The following is a 20,254-nucleotide window of genomic DNA, read 5'->3' on the forward strand; positions in this document are numbered from 1 at the left end:
CTGCTCCCCTCTCCCAATTCCCCAATAAAATCTTTAAAAATTTTTTTATAATAATAATAATGATTGTAAATCAAAAGATTTATAGGAACCTTGTGACTGCGACCATGACAACCTGGGCTTGTTGACCAAAAACAAAGAAGTTTCACCATCCCACTCAGACCCTTGCATACATCCAGGTGTCTGCAGCCATCAATCAACTCCTGACCTCCAAACCCTCCCGCTTCCCCCTTCCCTTGACATAAAAGAAGCCTAAACTGTACTTTCTCAAGACAGTTCTTTAGGACCCTAGTCTGCCACTTTATCGGCTTGCAGGCTTTCCAAATGAAGTGGCTTTCCCAGCCCCAACTCCTTGTCACTCAACTTACTGGCTATTGGTCGGAGAGCAGTATGAGCTTTCACTGGGTTTGAGATACTCACGTTCAATAAGTGGTCACAAGAAGAGATGGAGGAAGGAGAAATGTAGCCACTAGGTGGCCGGCCAGTCCTGATCCATGGAGCCATCCTGCCTGTGTAGTTTGAATGGAACTGTCCTAGGTGCTGAAATAGGCATTTGAGTAAGCCTTGGTTCCATCCACGACAATATGAAATAGTAACTAGTCACTACTTGGTGTTGGCTAAATACACACTCTGCTTTTTTTCTCTTTCACCACCATGAGGCACTATGCATTTCCAGCTAAGTGATCTCACAAGCCCTCAGTACCTGATCTTGTCCAGGGACATCTGTTTGAAAGGGACAAATAAGAATACTTGGAGCTCAAACAGAAATCTGTTTAAAGGTTTAATGTTTCATTTCCTTCTAGTATTCACTGGCTTCTTAAGACACACCGCCCACTCAATTTGCCAATTCAGAATGATTGAAAATTCAATAGTATTTGCAAATAGGAATCTTAATATCCTTTTACAAACTACAGAAGCCTAATTACTCCATTTTCATGTTAACTGCCTCATGTTCATTTAGTAAATGGAGATTGTTAATTATTCACACTGACATGTAAAAACCACATGAATTCTGCGTACTTATTACTAACTTGTAGGGTTCAAGCTATATAACTTTCTCCACAAATTCACTCATTTTTGTTATACCAGACAGAAAACTTTTAGTAATCTATTAAAAAGTTATATTAATCCACTGAAATAAACATTTTTTTCAAATATTTCAGGGCTCAACTAATCACTATATCAAGTCCTAGAAAAATTTTTCTCTCAGGATATGTTGTCAAGGATTCTTATGATGTATTTTCATTTTTTTAAAGCACTGGAGAAATCATCTAATAAACTACATGACGGATTTCTTATTTCTGTGTAGATTAACCTCAGTGTTCCCTGCTTTTTCATCCTTCTGCACCTCATGATGATAGTTCCAAACCTCCACATTCAAATCTTTTCAGTGACAGACTTAAAATATCCTTTGATTCAACTCTAGAAAAGAACACCTGACCAGTAACTCACACAGCACAAACATTTCTTGGCCAGGTGTCTGTCAAGTTTCAAGTAGACCCGTGAGGCCATGCCAAAATGTGCCTCTTTGACATAGGAATTATTTTTGAGATAAAGGCCACTGAGAATCAGCCAAAGTTCTAAAAAAAGGGCAAAAGGTTTTCTTTTGTCATGGACATTTCCATTTATAAAGGAAATTTCTATTTGTAGAGATGTCTTCCTCTCCTAACTAGGAAGAGGAAGGCTCTCACTTAAATCTGTAGAACAAACCATATAAAACAACCCTTGTTTACCATTCTTTCCTGGTAATCTCTTAATTTGCCTCTCCTGCCCAGAAGGCTCAAACCCCCTTTGGCTTTATTGGTACTTTCACCTAAATTCTAAGCCCTCCTTTGGGTTACTCATCTCTAAGTGCTCCAAATGTAAACCAGGATACACATGGTAATAATCTTGTTTATGTTTGCCTTGTTAATGTGTCTTTGGCCAATCTCATTCACAGAACTCCACTGGAGAAATTAAAATAGGTAGGGAAAAGGATTTTCCTCCTGTTTCATGAATTTTCTCCTGCTGCCACAATATTTGGTTAAAAGCTCAACTCTGCCACTAACTTGTTCTGGAATATTGAACAAATACAATGTCCTCTTTAGTACGCATTTAATCATCTGTACAATGTCAGTGTTACTATTTACTTAATAGGGTTGTTTGGAGAATAAAATGAGATTACAGACATACAGCACCTAAAACAATGCCTGGAATTGTAACAAGGTGACAGGCTCCTCTCTACCTTAATTCCAGCCAGGAGTTCCGCAATTCTATAGATATGCTAATTGACTGAAGGAGTTCAGACTGAATTTCCAGTCTGACTGGGAACAAAGACATTTGAAGATTTTTTGCCCTTTTCCTTAGGTCCCGCCTCTTTCCCCGCCCTTCCTCCCTCCCCTTAGGATAAAAGACACTTGGGCCTCAAGGAGTGCTTAAGATGAATTTGAGAAAACCAGAAATCTCCCATCTTCTCCTTAACGTGCCATTTCAATAAATAAAATCTTTCCTAATTCCAAACTCTGATCTATCGAATACGTGAAGCTCACGAGCTTTGTGACTGCAACAACAATATCCACGGATAGTATGCCAGAGAGGTACAAAGTAGGGGAAAAGCTAAACTAATCATTCATCTGGATCTTCGATCCGTCCCTACTTAAAAATATGAGATTCAATAACTTATTGCATTTACGAAAATAACACTGTGATATAAACAGTCATTATAATCATCAATGAAAACACCATAGGTAATAGTCTATGTGGAATCTAGCTGTCTTTATTAAAATGAAAATAAATTCATTTAGTATTTCCCTATATGCAGCACTGATAAATTTTAAAAACCTAGATGAAATGAACAGTTTTCTATGAAAACACAAACTTTAAAAATTAAGTCAAGGAGATACAGGTAACAGGGTTGCCTAATAACCACAGAAGAATTTGAAAATGTATTCCAAATCAACCTCAACAAAGGTATAAATGGTTTTATATAAAAATTCAAACAAATGTACAAAAATCATATAATTCTGTTATTTAAAGTATCCCAATATTTAGGCAAAGATGAAAATTTGTTTTCTATTTTTACTAAGCCAAGAATCTCTGAAAATGGACAGTACAAATTAAAAAATACTACAGACCTTTTTCACTTAATATTGCGCACACACAGTTACAAAGTAAAATATGAGCAACCTTCATTATGTATATTTCGTTATCCCACAGCCATGCAATCACTATTAGGAAATATATGAATGGATTTCACTACATTACTCTGCTAAAGCAGAAAAGCATATTATCTTTTCAATAGATAATAAAAAGCATTTGATAAATTATAATCTCTGTTCTTATAAAAACAAATAATATAGGAATGATGGGAAACCTTCTTAATTTAAATAATGATGTCTACCAGGAATCTACAGTAAATTTCATTTTCAGTGATAAAATACTAGAAGCATTCTCAAAGCCATAAATAAGGCAATATTCTCAACTTTTCTCATCTAAACTAATCAACGTTGGAATGGAAGTCTTATCTAATGCAATATATAGAGAATATGAGATCAAATGTCCATCAACTGATGAATAGAGAAATAAAGTGTGGTATATACATACAATGAAATATTATTTGGCAATAAAAAAGAGTGAACTACTAATACATGCTCCATGGATGAACCTTGAAAACATGCTGAGTAAAAGATACAATAATAAATGATTTCATTTACATTAAAAAAAAAGAATATAAGAAACATAAATATTGGGAAATGACAGAAAAAGGTGCCATGAATATTTTTTGTCATAACCTTCTGATGCAATTTTATACCTAGAAAATACTGATGTTGAATAACACTGTATATCAACTATAATTATATATACATATAACCTCGGGGCACGGAGTAGAGTGCGGGAACGGATTCAATGGAATTGTAATAGATAAGCATGATATGGGGGTAGGAGGGCAGTGGATGGGGGGTGGGGGGTTGTTACTTTGTGAGGGTGAAAAGGGTAACTATTGCATTGTTCTGTACACCTGAAACTAACAATAAATAAATAAATTTAAAAAAAAAAAAAAAGAAAATTCTACTGGCTAGAAAAACCAAAAAAACTAACACTAAAAATCAGTACCATGCTCAGCTAAAAAAGTAAAAAAAACTGGCCAGCCGAGTGGCTCAGTTGGTTAAGGGCTCGCTCAAGAGTGTGAACTCTGAGCAACAGAGTCACAGGTTCGATTCACGGCCCGAGCTGAGCTTCCGCTGAGCTGCCAACAGGTGGCAGGATGGCTCAGCTAAAAATAAATGAATAAAAAATAAAATAAAATTTAAAATAAAATAAAATAAATCAGTACCATGGTGACATTGAAAATCTTATAAAACTAAAGTACTCCTATATACCACCAATAACCAATTTGAAAATATAATTAGGAAAAACGCACAAAGATCATAAAATTCTGTTATTTAAAGTAGCCCAAAATTTTGGCAAAGATGAAAATTTATTTTCAGATGCTAGTAAACTAGGAATAAACTTAAGAACTGTGAAAGGTCTGTATAAGCAAAATAAAGCTTGTTATGAAAATCAGAACAGTTCAGTCATAGGGATAAAATGCTGCTCTTCCTGGCCTTCATCCAACTGCTTCTTCTCCCATGGTTTTACTCTTTATATAAACTCTGGTCTGTGCACAAAACACACCATTTTTTTTAGCATTCATGGAATCATTCTGGGAAGTTTACTTTACTGCACTTGATTCTACTTTGAGAACCGCTGATACAGATGAACTTATTTTTAAAGTGAATTCAGGTAGTTAAACGTCAAAGAGGTACTATTCAACACCAAACAAACAATCCAATTAAAAAATGGGCAGAGGACCTGAATAGTCATTTCTCCAATGAGGACATACACAGAGACGGCCAATAGACATACGAAAAGGTACTCAACGTCATTAATCATTAGAGAAATGCAAATAAAACCCACAATGAGATACCATCTCACACCTGTCAGAACGGCTATCATCAATAAATCAAAAAACAAGTGCTGGCAAAGATGTGGAGAAAAGGGAACCCTCATGCACTGTTGGTGGATTGCAGATTGGTGCAGCACTATGTATGGAAAACAGTGTGGAGGTTCCTCAAAAGAATTAAACATAGAACTACCTTAGGACCCAGCAATTCCACTCCTGGGTATTTATCTGAAGAAATGCAAAACACTAATTCGAAAAGATATATGCACCCCTGTGCTCACTGCAGTGCTATTTACAACAGTCAAGATATGGTAGCAACCTTAGTGCCCATTAATAGATGACTGGATAAAGTAATTTTGAGACACACACATACACACAACACAGAAAAATTACTTGGCCATAAAAAAAAAAGAATGAAATCTTGCCATCTGCAACAACATGGATGGACCTAAACGGTATTATGCTAAGTGAAATAAGTCAGACAGAGAAAGACAAACACCATATATGGTCTCACTCATATGTGGAATCTAAAGAACAAAATAAATGAACAAACAAACCTGAAACAGACTCATAGGCACAGAGAACAAACTGATAGTTGCCATTTAGGAGGGGGTTGGGGGGCTGGTAGAACAGGGGAAGGGGTTGAGAAGTACAAATTGGTAGCTACAAAATAATCATGGGGATGTACAGCATAAGGAATACAGTCAATAATATGGTAATAACTATGTATAGTGCCAGGTGGGGACTAGAGTAATTGAGTGGATCACTGTATAGATTATATAAATGTCTAACCACTATGCTGTAAACCTGAAACTAATAGAAAATAATATTGAATGTCAAGTGTAATTGAAATGTAGAAAACAATTTAAAAAGACGTAGAGAGAGCTAGGAAAGCATATAGTTAGGACTGTGTTGGACTCACATTTCCTATAGGTTTGTAGGCTACTTTCACTTAGTGCAGCACTACCGACTGGCACGGCTGACTACTGGGCTGGATAATTTTTTGTTATGAGGGGCTATCCTATGCATTTAGGATGTTCAGCAGTGCCCCTGGCCTCTCCTCACTAGGTGCCAGTAGCACCCCTGTCTCCTACTTTTGATAACTGAAAATGTCTCCAGATATTGCAAAACACCTCCTGGTGGTGGGGGAGTGTGTGCAAAATTGTCAGGGGTTGAAAACTCAGCTAATGAAATGATGAACATTCTTCTTTGTCATGAAATAATCTCAAAATGCATTTTCCTATGACTTTAACATACTACAATGTACAATATTTTAATTTAACCATGATATATAATTAGACATTTTAGTTTCATGACCTTTAAATTTGTCTCATGATAAATAAGAAACATTTATACAAAATTCTTTGGTTGGATAGCTGATGATTTTCTTTGGGTCAGCTAAAAGCTTGAATGATATGGTCAAAGGGTATAACATTTTTAAAGTGAATCTGTGGCCCACCCTCCAGAAACGTGAAGCCAACAGACACTCCCGGGCCAGCCGAATGGCGCATTGGTTAGGAGTTGGCTTGGGAACACAAGCTCTGAGCAGCAGGGCTGCCGGTTCAGATCCCACATGAGGGCCAGTAATGCTGCGCCCTCTACAGCTAAGATGGCGAACAACAGCTTGACATGGAGCTGGGCTGCCGTGAGTTGCCGGCAACGCTGTAGGCTGCAGTGGGGCTGCTGTAAATCTACCGTGAGCGGCTGTCCAATGGCCGGCGAGCGACTGCCTCACCCGGGAAGAGCGCAATGATAATACCAACATGGGCCAGTGAAGCAACATCCTCCACAACTAGACTGAAGAGCAAAAGGACAGCAACTTGTCTGTTCCCCCTCTCCAATTCCCCAATGCTGCTCCCCTCTCCCAATTCCCCAATAAAATCTTTTCAAAAAAGACACTCCCATTTGCAGGGCAAATGTGTTTTTATACCACAAATACTAAGCAACCGTGTGTATTATGCTTTATAAAAATTATTTATGAAACCAATACATGAAAAATGGTGTGACACATCATGGTATACCATTTTTATTTATTAGCATTTATTTTCCAACTTACCCTTCAATGAACTTAAAGTTGTTTTATTTGATGATTGAGTCTTATATGAAATATAATCCTTCTGTTTTAGGACAATATTTCTTGATGTAATTTCTGCTTGTGAATGACAGGTGACACCCTCTGTGTTCCCTGTGTAATTTTATTTTACTGAACCTATTGGTGGGAAAGATCTAAAATGGTGAGAGGAAAACAATGTAAGAGATTTATAGAAATACTGTAAGAGGAAGCTGACTGACAGTCTAGGTTTTTGAAAGACCTTTCCTACCAGCCCCAGAAAATAATTTTTTATTTATCTAGTGATAAGCAGTCTAGAAACTCAGGCCTCAGGAAACCAACTCAAAAGCAAGGATAAAAAGACAGAGGCAGGAGAACTGATTGTCACCATAATCCAAAAGCTGATACTGACAATTCTAATATCAGTGTAAGAGCAAAGTACAGGAGTGGCTATTCATAATATTGCTCCTGCATTTTCAAAAAATACCAAATGAAGTATTAGATGGCCTGTTTAAGGCATGGTAAGGCAGAATTCTAATATGGCCACCATGATCTCCACCCTCATGATTGCAGCCTTTGAGGGGGCCAGAGTAGCGGACTCAGCAAATCCAGGCCTGGACTACTGACCCACAGAAACTGTGAGAAACTAAATGTGTGCTGTTTCAAGCCATTGTTGGTGTACACAGAATAGGAAACTAATACTGTCGGCGGTGACTAATGCTGATTTAGGATGACTTCCACTAAGATGGTTAAACTATTTGAGCCCTTGAAAAAGTAAACCTTAATTATTATGTCTAGCTATTCTTTCTCTTTGAATATCTCAGGCCCCAACAATACTTGGTGAGATTTCTGTATTTTACCACCCCTTAAAATATATCATAAACACAGGACAGTATACCCAAATCAAAATTCATGATCTAAATATTGAAATATATTCCATTTATGACAGATAAGACAAGACACAAGAAAACTAACTAAAAAGAGTAATTCTGATTTTGATTGTTTTCAGTGATGCTGATGAGACTAAATGATGCTCTGTTCAAAAACACCATCAAAGTAATGTAACTAATTGACAAATGAAACCAGAAGGGACATCTGCCAAATTTTGGATAATTAAAATAAATGCCTGTCTTCATTATGTACACACTAATTTAGCATTCAATTACTGTACAGTGTTTATATTCTTTCCTTCAAAGAATTTTATAGTATCAAAATATTTTTTTCTAAAAATAAGTACTGGAAGTTAAACTTACACAGGGTCCAAAAAAACATAATTTCCATTCAATTAAGCATTTTACTATCTTATACCATAATTTGTAGGAGTCATTTGAACAGACATAATTACATAATTGCTAAAATATATAATGAGCGTTACAACATTATTTGTTGTAATAAAACATAGAAACACCCCATATACTCATCAAGATGGGGACTGCTAAATAAATTTTGGTATATTCCTAGCATAGAATGTTATGTAGCCATTGAAAAAAATTGGGGATTTCCTCTTTTCTTTTATTTACTATATCCCCTATGAATCCTGAACCCACAAGGTCCAAGCAAACAGAATGTCTCATTTCTCATCTAATTTATAAAATGTCTAATTATACATTTTCTAAACATCAAATCAGATTGAAGTCCTAACCCCCAGAAGCATGAATCATACTCACCTCCCACCCTCTCCTAATCCACTACCCTTCTTCCAGCTCTGTTGCCTTTAAAAAAAAAATTGGTCCATTGAGGTACTTTATTTGCATATTGTAGTATATCCCTAGAAAAAGAGACTTAGGATTTTCCCTCCGTTGTGTTTTCATCAGCATCTTCGTGATCCATGATGCCAGCTGAGGTTGTCAGTACAATGAAACCAAACTGCCAGGACTAGACCAGGTTGTTCTGCCATTTTCCTAGACCTCTGAGTTGCACATCAAACCTGAGGCTGATCACTCCACACTTGTTTGACCTGCCCATGAGGTTCGCAACAATTTTCCCAGCTCTGTGATCATGAGTGATTTCAAATTCACCGATGTAACCATGCTTCATCATCAGTCAGAAACCGGATGATGACTTTGGAGAACAGCCTAATAAGAATCTGCTGTTTGCCTCTCGTCAGCATTGTTGATGCTCTTGAGAGCAGCAGCCAGGAGGCTCATGCGCACCTTATGGTGGCACAGAAAGATGGCGGAAACAATCTGTGGCCTTTTATGAACAAAAGGCATTGGGTTGAGATAGACATAGCTTATTTTAACCACATCTTTCCCTGCCCCCATACCTTAAGCCCGCTATTATTTTCTGGTTCAATCCAAAACCCCCTAAGAACTCTTTGTTAAGTGTGGCAAATTCATTTCTTCTTTGGGTAAGCTCAGGCAGCGACTGGCAACATCTATACATTAATAAATTGACTTGTCACCTCACACCTTTATAACTTTTTTCAATATCAAACATGTTTTACTAGGTTAACATTTTCCTGGTATGTACTTTTCTTTCCATTTGCTTCTTGGAAGTGAGATCTGTTCCAGTGAAAACCTTTCCATTTTCATCTGATCAGAGTTAATTAAGCTCAATTCAACAAATATTTCCTGACCAGATGGTAACCAAAATGAAGACGGTGACCAAATGAAAATAGATACCCTCATTCTAGGGAGAAGAGGCAAACGCAAACAATAAACATAATAAATCAGTAAATTATATGGAGGGGGAGAATAAGATGAGAAGAACAGGGTAATGAGAATGGAGGGGGTGGGTGCATGTGTCAATTAGAATTTTAAGAAACTAAACAAAGTTGTGAGGAACCAGAGCAAATCAACCATAATACTGAGGACAGGTCTGGGGAGCAGAGGGAGGGTACTGGCCTGTGGGAGATAATCTGTTTGTCATCTTCCCACCTGCTTGTCCTTTAAACCACTGTCTGTCTCCGCAAATGCAAACAGTCGGGTCCCTCGCACCAGAGCCCATAATTGGAATTCAGTGGCAATTCATCTGTTATCTAAATGTCATCATCAACAGTTTAAAGAGGCTTACAATTAAGCACTGGCCACAGTTAGGTTGTTCACCTGAAGGTTTTCTTCTCGCCTTTTTCATTTGTGATGTGTAGGCTTTGACTGAGCTTTGATCCCACATGAAACTGTCCCCCCACCCCCACACCCCCCACCTGGCATCAGCAACTTCCGTTTAATTCTTAGCAGTGTTTTATAAGAATCCTGAATCTTTCAGTATGTCATAGATTTAGCCAGGAAAGATATGGCCCCAAGTTTAGAATACCTTTACATTGACTACCCTCTTACACTAACCTTTTCGTTTCCCTTAAACACTTGTCTACCTTCTGTAATACCTTGGTTCTTGGCCCCAAATACTGCCATGTTAGAGATTTATTAATATTACTATTAGGGAATTATTGTCAATTTATTATAGGTTCCTTTTTGTTGGTGGTTGTTTAAAATAAGTAATTGAGAGAACAGCCTTAAGTGAGAGACTTGTAAAGGACCCAAAATATTGGAATTGGGGGTGCGGGTGGAGGGAGGGATGCCTAAGTGGTCATTGAAAAGTTGTGGGGTAAAAACACCTGGATATCCAAGGATTGCTTTGGAATGGCTGACTGATCATCCGTGTCACAGAGTGACACAACTGACAAGACAACACATTTCATGCTCCTTGGTTTTCAATTCAGTGCTTTCCTACTACACCCATTTTGCTATGGGAGCCAAAGTATATATTAGTTTACCCATCCAAACAGTCACCAAACAATTTATTGGTGGGAATAGTGTAAAGACATTATGTGAGTACTCAAGATGTCTCCTCCTCCCCACTCCCTTCTGATTCTCTCTCTGGGTAAGATCAAAGCTACAACCCTATAAATTTCTTCGACAGACTGGTTACACCATCAATATACCAAGCTCTAGGCAAAAGACAAAGGGCATTTAATGACCACAAGAAACAATTTCACAAGCTTCCCTCTCTATACATCTGACAGAGTGATTTACAAAGGATTCATTTGAAGGTACCACCAACTACAAGAAATTACCTCAAGATAATGGAGCCTGGAAACATTTTGGTATCCTTATTTAGCACAAGTCATCTAAATGGCAGAAAGCAATTGGTCCTTACTACCATGTTAATTCAACATATATGGTTCAAAAATTTAAAGATTTCTTTGAAGTATGCCATAAAATATGTCTAAATGTTTAATGAACAAAATCGTTGGCTCAATTTAATGAAAAAGTTGTTCTATATTCTCTACATTCAACACAGCTGAAAATTGCCTCCACTGACCAAGTTATTACTTCTTCCATGCTCTGGAGCATTTGGAATATATCTCTACTCATATGGTGCTATAACTGTTTACTTTCCTATATTCCTTTCTGCTGGACTTGGAGGAAAGGGAAAGTGGTTTATTTCTTTTTCATCATTTTAACAATCCCAGTGATTGGTACAACACTGGGCATTTACTGAGTTCATGGATGGTTGGTTGGTTGGATGCTTGCGGTATCTATAACATTTCATCATCACCACCACCACATGAGGTTTTGTACAACAGTTTTCTTTCTAAATTAAAATGCACCTTCTATAGTAAGGTTTCCTTTGTTACCCCGTCTACCACAAAAAGTGTGACATTTATTATAAAAAACACTTGTGGATCTATCACCCACCTGAATAAAATATTACAAAAATATGGTGTATTAAAACCTACCACTATGGACTTATAGGTTACTCCTTGTAATTCTGTAAATAGTTGCTTTATATATATTTAAGGTTACGTACTTACTTGATCATAAAAGTTCAGGTACAGTGTGTATCTTTAGGTTAACATGTATCGTTTTTCATTAGGCCATGATCCTCTTCATTCCTAACAGCAATTTGAATCAAAAGTATATTTTGTCACAAATTAATCAGCATGTCTATCTGTTCCCAAGAATACAGGAACCTCACTGCGATTTAACTCTGAAACTACCCTCATGCATTTTACGTGTCACTGTAGCCCATTCATTTATTTTCCCCTTTCTTTTTATGACCCTAAATGTTGGACATTAACATTGTCTCATTTAGTCATAATATTTGGATTTACCCACCTGTTTAGTGATATTTCCTCAATTTTCCTTCTTAAGTCTCAATTCTGAGTTTAATTTCCTGCTTGCCAAGGACCCTTGAAGGACTATAGGCCTGAGCAAAAGAATAGTCTGGAAAAAAATTCCTTCACTGGCTAAGAGATGTAGGGTAACATGTCCATCTCAACATGGGCTCCTGCAGAGAAAAACAGAAGTCTTCCTCTGGAATTGGAAATCACACACCAGCCCTCACATGAATTTTGGGTTCTGATGTTTAATGTTGATATGATCTAGGACCCTTCAAGCCTGGGAAAGGACAAATAAGTAAAAATGTTTCCCTATTTATAATGTCCTTAGAGCCCAAAGAAAAATAATAAAAGGTGGTTACCGAATGCTAATAATCCTGTGAGTAAACACAAAGCATATTTAGAGAGAAAAATCTTCAACCTAGTTCTCAAAAGGATTCCTTATTATGTGTGTAGAATATGGCTGGCACAATTTTTCTATAAAGGACCAGGTATGAAATATTTAGGTTTTGCAGACCGTATGGTCTCCATTGAGCTACTCAGTTCTGCTGTTTTAGAATGAAAAGAGCATGTACTTATATTCATAAATGAATGAGTATGCTTATACACCAATAAAAGTTTATTACGGACACTGGAATCTGAATTTTACATCGTTTATAAATATCAATATTCTTTTTTCTTTTTCAATATTTAAACATGCAAAAATCACTCTTAGCTCTCAGGCTGTCTGAAAACAGGCAGCAGGCCAGATCCAGCCCACAGGCAAAGGTTTGCCAACCACTAATTAAGAATGTTTTCTAATATATAGAAACTGATGTCTGTGTTTGCTATTATTATTAAACTATGCAGCATTAATAATCACTAATTTAGAAAGGATACTTTTGTTTCCATAGCAATTTTCCCAGCACACAAACTGGCCAAGAGAAGCCTCTTACTGTACCATTTAAGGCAAAGTAAGAGCTCGTGGTTCATGAGACCACAGCCAGCAATTTATTTATCCAGTGAAATGGTTGGGTCTGCACTGATCTGAGAGCAGAATTTTAGAACTAGGAGTTATATAATTGAAAGCTGAAATGCTTAAATTGCTCATCAGTGTCTGACTCTACGAACGTGGCATAGAAAAACTCTACTCATCATTCAAAATCCAGCTCAAATTGGTCACCTCCTCATAGGCCCCTCCCTAGAACTGTCCAATATTACTAAACTCACTTTACCCTTTGCACACGCTCCCTGCAGCACTTATCAGTGCACTGCAAACTTTTGCTTTTCCCTCTCGTTTGAGCATTCATTATTCAATTTCCTATCTCTCATAACTAAACCAATGAAGCCAACACCTAGAAATGTTCAATGAAAGATTAGTAAATGAATGACGGTGGTCTCCACTGTGTAAAGCTCATGTCTTTCCAGTAGACAGAGCCAACAGAGTAAGAATGAGCTGGTCGCTTGTCAACAGGAAGAGAGACATGATATATAAATCATTTGCATATCCATACAAAGCTCAAAGACCTTTAAAATACAAGTGTTGTGATGAAGGCACAATAAAATTACGTGAGTATGATTCTGGACGGACAGTTGTAAAGTCATCTAATCACTGCTAAACTGATTTTAAAAAGAAAGATTTAAAACTATGGGTAAATTTTTTCCCAAGCCCAAATAAGATTTTATCACTCAGAAAATTGGTAAAAATTAACTCAAACAGCTAAATTAGAGAAGGGAAAGCAGTAATTCATTTTTCTTGCCAGTTAAATAAAAAGCCTTTCTTATGAAGACAAACTATTGGGTTGTCGGAAAAGTCATGACGTGTTTTTTTGTTTTCTGTTGCAAAAATGCGTCATGACTTTTTTTAACAACCCAATATATTCTCATATCACAGGATGATATTTTCTCCTCTTAAAAAAATTGAGTGAGGGCCGGCCGAGTGGCACGATGGTTAAGAACTGGCTTGGGACGCCAGAGGGCCCCGGTTCGGATCCCACATATGAGGGCTAGTGACACTGCCCTCCACAGCTAAGATGCTGAACAACAGCTCAACCTGGAGCTGGGCTGCCGTGAGTCGCCCGCGACAGCGTAGGCTGCAGCCCCTGCGGCAGCGGGTTGCCATGGGCTACCGTGTGTAGCCAGCAGCCAGCGTGAGCGGCCAGCAGCCTCCATGAGCGGCCGTCCAGAAGCCGGCAACTGATCTGCCTCGCCTGGGAAGAGCGCAATGATGGTGCCAACTTGGGCCAGTGAAGCAACGTCCTCCACAACTAGACTGAAGAACAAAACGACAGCAACTTGTCTGTTTCCCTTCCCCCCATCCCCAATAAAAATCTTTAAAAAATAAAAAAAAATTGAGTGAAACTGAGAAAAACATTTGATTTCTCAGGACCCGCAGTAAAATTTTAAAACCTAGAGAATAAAACACAGTGAAAAAGTTTTAATTTTGCTTAATAAGAACAAAGGGATGTAGATTTATCTATTACCACCATTTCATAGAAGAGAAAGAATATTTTCATGCCAAACTGTAGGAAAACAATGTTGCATTGGTTAAAATGTAGTCCTTTAAATTAATTACATTTAGCTTTATGGAAAGCATTTTAAATTGTTACTATTTTTTTTAATTGTACTACAAACTGAGGAAAACATTTCACAGGTCCCAAAGGCCCTAATAATCCACAGTTCAGTGTTTGGAGACGAACTGGATTAGAGAATAACAGAGGCCTCTTTTAACTCTGATTTTTTTAACATAATTAAATTCTTTTTCTGCATCATTATATTAAATGACTTTCTCTCCTTTATAGCCAGCCACACAACAGATCACCAAAGACAGCTCTTTCAGAAGCTTTTAACTTTTCTTTTTCTTCAACTTGATATTGAATTTACTTTCAAACTTACATCTTCATCAATCTCAATGATCTTCTTATTTGAATTACAGGGTTTCATCATTAGCTCATTAACTTAGCCATATATCATTTCTTTCACCACAAAAAAAGGGCATACATTTTTCTTTTAAAATCCTTGTAATTGGCAGGACTTCCATGTATGACAGTGATGATTATGAGAAATCCTCTTCCCAACAAACACATATAAAGGTGGACAAAATGCTCACTAACAACCTTTCAGAGCTCCAAACATTGACCAAAAGCAAACGCCGAACAGAGAAGCACTGAGTCATGAAAAACTCCACTTACTTCAGGAAAGAACTGTGGGAATTAGCGGCCAGCCTACAGGGGCTGCCCCCACCCCACTGTCTGGTTTAGTAGACAGGAAAGGTAGTTGTACAGGTATGGCGATAGCAACTGAAAACCATCGACTTCACTGCCAAAGACAGTTGACTTGGTTTAGAGCAGAGCAGAAAACCCAGTCCCAACAATGTTGTCAGCAAAAGTAGTCACGCGGTAGGAAACAAAAGGAGAAAACCCAAGCCCTACTGGCCTCAGCCTTCACGGCCAATGAAGCAAGGCAGAAATGTAACAAGGAAATGGTCCTGGAAATGAGATCACCTTAGAACTGCAAGGAAATCTCTCCACACGTCTCCAACTGACTGGGAAAATTACATGTATGGGCGGGCAAGGAGAGCCGAAAGTGCCCAGCGGAAAGTAAAAGCCAAGGCCAACTTGAAAATCACTTGAACTCTGAATAGGGTCCCAACCCCCACACAAATTCATTGGCAGAGTGTGGAGCCAAAGGGCTTTGAGCACAACCTCTGCCCAGTCATTGCCTGAGTGTTAAGTCACGCACACAAAGCAGTAGCATCTATATATCCATGCTAAAAATTAAAGTTAGGGGGCAAAAATGAACAGAGAGCAGCAAACACACACCTAATTAACATTTATAGAACACTCCCTCAAAAGAGCATAATACACATTTTTCTTCAAGTACCCATTTAATATTCCTCAGAATATACCATATTCTAGTCCTCAAAAGAGGTCCCAATAAAATTAAAAACATTGAATGATTTAAAGTATGGTCTCCAACCACAATGGAATTCAGTTAGAAAATAACAACCGAAAAGAATTTAGGAAATCACCAAATATTTGGAAATTAAACAGTATTTTCTAAATACTATATAGGTAATCACAAAGGGAACTGAAAGTATTTGAACTGAATTAAGACAAAATTATATACATGAAAAATTTTTAGATATAGCTAATGTAGTACTTAGGGATAATTTATAGTTCTAAAGGCCTATATTAGAAAAAAAGAAAGGTCTCAAACCAATAATCTGTCTCTACCTTAAGAAATTAGAAAAAAGTAGAAATCATATCCAAAGCAAGCAGGAAAAAAATCATAAAGATCATAGGGGAAATCAATCAAGTAGAAAACAGAGAAACAAAGAAAATAAATCACTAAAATTGGTAAATTTCTAGTCAGCCTGACCAAAACAAGAAGAAACAAATTGCCACACTCAAAAATGAAAGATTGGATATCACTACCAACTCTAGGGAAGTTAAATGGATTATAAGAAAATATGATAAACAAATTTACACCAATATATTATGCTACTTAGTTGTAACAGACAAATTCCTAAGAAGACATTTCGATGATAGACCTAAATGTAAGAGCTGAAACTAAAATTTCTAGAAAACATAGGAGAATGCCTTTGTGAAGGTAGACAGTGATTTATTAGATATAGATGTAAAAAGTACAGACTAAAATAAAAATTGGTAATTTAGACACCATGAAATTTATGCTCCACAAAAGATACTGTTAAGAACATGAACTGGCCCTCCACAGACCTGGGAGAAAATATTTCCAAGCCACATTATCCGTTAAAGAGTTTGTATCTAGAATACATAAGGAAGTATTACAACTCAAATAAATGAGCTAACAAAGGACATTTTGAAACAAAATTAAGTTCACAATGTTATACCACTACAAATCTCCTAGAATGACTGAAAGGAACAAAGGCTGAAAATATCCAGTGCTAGGTTGTACATGGAATAACTGAAAATCTCATAACATTGTTAGTGGGAATGGAAAGTGGTGCAGCTACCTTGGAAAACAATTTAACATGGATTAAAAAGTTAAACATAGAGAGCCGGCCGGCCGAGTGGCACGTTGGTTAGGAATTGGCTTGGGATGCCAGCTCTGAGCAGCAGGGCCCTGGTTTGGATCTCACATGGACCAGTGATGCTGCGCCCTCGACCACTAAGATGATGAACAACAGCTTGACCTGGAGCTGGGCTGCTGTGAGTCGCCAGCGACGGCATAGGCTGCAGTGGGGCTGGCCAGCAGCGGGCATGAGCTTTCACAAGCCGCCGTGAGCCGCTGTGAGAGGCCGTTCAATGGCCGGTGACAGATCTGCCTCACCCGTGAAGAGCGCAGTGATAATACCAACATGGGCCAGCAAAGCCACAACCTCCACAACTAGACTGAAGAACAAAAGGACAGCAACTTGTCTGTTCCCCTTCCCCAATTCCCCAGCGCTGTTCCCCTCCCCCAATTCCCCAATAAAATCTAAAAAAAAATTTAAATATACATTTAATACGCATCCCAGAAATCCCACTCATAGATAAGTATCGAAGAGATGAAATCATGTCCGAAAAAATGGCATATGAATGTTTATAATACAATTATTCATCATCAGGCAAAAATTAGAAATGCAAATGCACCATCAATTGGTGAATGGATAAACAAATTGTAGTATACCCATACTAATGAGATATTATTCAGCAATAAAAGGGAACTACTGATACATACAAAACCACGGACCCCCAAAAGGTCACACACTGTATGATTCCATTTATATCACACACTGCAAAATGCAAAATAGTTAAGGACAGAACTCAGATCAGGGACCAGGGGTGAGGGGAAAAGGAGATAGGTGTAAAGGAGCGAGTGAGAACTTTTTGGCATGAAAAAAATGTTCTATAGCTTGATTGTAATGGTGGTTACATGACAATACATAATACATTTGTCAAAATGCATCTAAAATAAATAAGAACAAAAGGGGGAAAAGACTATTGACAAATATATTCCTCGTGAGAAAACACAGGTTTAGAAGTAGGCCTCCTCGTCCTCTCAAACGAAAAACTCTAACTATTTACCAGTAATCTAGCTGTGAACATTGGAGAAGTACCTAGAAGTTTCATAAGTCAGTGCATTGCCTGCGCAAGGAGATAAACATGGTGTAATTTATCTATATAGTCCCAGTACCCAACAAAGGGCCATTATCTCATGGCTGCTTAGGAAGCGTGCATAAAAAATACACAGATAAATGGTTTCTAACAAAGGTACTTAGCCAAACTCAGATGCTCTGCCAGGTGTGGAGGTGGAATATTAAATGGTGAAATATGAAAATTGAGGAGTCTATAAATTAATCTACTTCCCCACACGACTGTGTCAATGGTGCCTGGATGGCCATTTTAGAATCTTCGTACATAATAATCATATTGGCAAATCAGTAAACAGATAAACACTTTAAAAAGGGGGATCATGTATAAAAACAAAATGTCTTTCAAGTTACTAAAAAAAAATTAGTACAGGTAAACAAATCAAAATAAAGAAAGTCTACCCAAATCTTAAAATTCTATGCAAGTACAATGGATCTGTGTAAGTTACATAATGACTGAGCAGAAATAAGGTTCTGTCATACATTTGTTTCCTTTGAAATAGGAAGAATTTCTGATCTTTATTGCATTTGGAAATAATGAAGCAAGCTCAAAGGCGTCTGTGCAAGCTGTTCATTTCTTAGCTCGAGACTGTTTTCAAAATAACATTCAAATCAATTCATATTATTTTTAAAGACGTGTCAAAACGTTCTCAATTATTTGTAAAGATATCATTATTTTTTCTTGCTCAACTTTTATTTTGTAAATTCCCCTAATAATATCCTTTAGAGCAATTTGGGTTTTGTGATCCAGATGTGCCTCATTTCATCTAGCTGTCACATCGCTCCAGACTCCTTCAACCCAGAACCATTTTTCTGGCTTGCCTTTCATGCTATTTCCATTTTGAAGGGTCTAGGCCTGTTTTGGTGTAGAATGTCTCTCAGTCTGGGCTTGCCTGATGTTTCCCTCATGATTAGACAGTGGTTAAGCATCTGAGGCAGATACCCCACAGATGTGACAGTGTGTCCCTCACGCTGCATCGTATCTGGGTACACGTGATGTTCATTTGTTCTAGTATCATGGGTGTTAACTTGGATCATTTGTTTATCAGATTGATCTGTGGGAAAGCGGTTTTTCACCCTTTGTAATTAATAAGTAATATAGGTAGAAATACTTTGATAGTTCGTAATTTAGTTCCATTACCTATATTTTAATATTAAAATATTATGACATTGTAAAGCATATCTTTGAAAATAAACACACTTAACCACAACTAACCTCATTAGATACAGTTTTTGAACAGAAAGGTATGTTTACTTACTATGCAGATTTTCAGGGACTATCATATATTCCCATTATCTCTAAGGCATAGATTTAAGTAGATGTTGCTAGAGGGGCTCTACAAAAATTGCCTATTTTCTTCCTGTACCAACACGAAGTTTGTTGTTCATGCTTTGTGCCCAAAAGCCCTATTGGACAGTCATTTCTTCTGTTTCAAATTCAAGAGCAGTGCTCTTCATTCTGGAGGAAACAAAATGCTTTTCCAATGTACTGACAAATGTACCATTTACCAAATACCAGGAAACCCAAGAGGCCAGACTGGATCGATAAATAAACTTTCAGTCCCTGGCCTAAGCTCCAATGATTTAGTTCCATTTATAAAGTGTTAACCTTGAAACACAGTGAGTTCAAGTTGAACACACGTTATTACAATACACACTGGTAACACACCAAAAATCCCCTTGTTCAAACTTAGTATCTTATAATAGAAAGATCCCTAGATTTCAAGACAACCAGTGTTTTTATCTTACATCCGTCACTAAAACCCAGCCTTTGGTAATTCAATTTTCCTTTCTGAAAATTAACTTACTCATCTATAAATTGGGGCTCACAGTAGCAACTCTGTGGGGTTGTATAAGCAATAAAACATATTGTGCATTAAAGAGCTTCGGAAACTATAAACCACTTACAAATGTTGGTCAAAGTGAGGAAAATATTCTCCAAAACATAATTATATTGCTATTTCATCGTTCAACTTGGATTTGACATCAAATAAAAATCTATTTATTAAAGAATGTTCAATGCTTTTATAGTCCAAAAATGGAGCATCCTGACTGTACAAACGATGCAACACTGAGTAAACTGGAAGCTGAGTGATGCCAAAAGCCAGGCACAAACGGCTCCAGAGACTG

At 37.4% G+C, this 20,254-nt stretch overlaps 1 protein-coding gene and 1 pseudogene across 2 annotated transcripts in view; both read right to left on the reverse strand.

The window, feature by feature from the left end:
* Nucleotides 1–20,254, reverse strand: part of FRMPD4 (FERM and PDZ domain containing 4) — a 748,742-nt gene that overhangs the window by 582,939 nt on the left and 145,549 nt on the right. The gene's annotated exons all lie outside the window — the stretch shown is intronic.
* LOC109387380 (40S ribosomal protein S15a pseudogene) lies at nt 8,737–9,115 on the reverse strand (annotated as a pseudogene).

This window comes from Hipposideros armiger, unplaced genomic scaffold, assembly GCF_001890085.2.
Source record: "Hipposideros armiger isolate ML-2016 unplaced genomic scaffold, ASM189008v1 scaffold_155, whole genome shotgun sequence".
Lineage (NCBI taxonomy): Eukaryota > Metazoa > Chordata > Mammalia > Chiroptera > Hipposideridae > Hipposideros > Hipposideros armiger.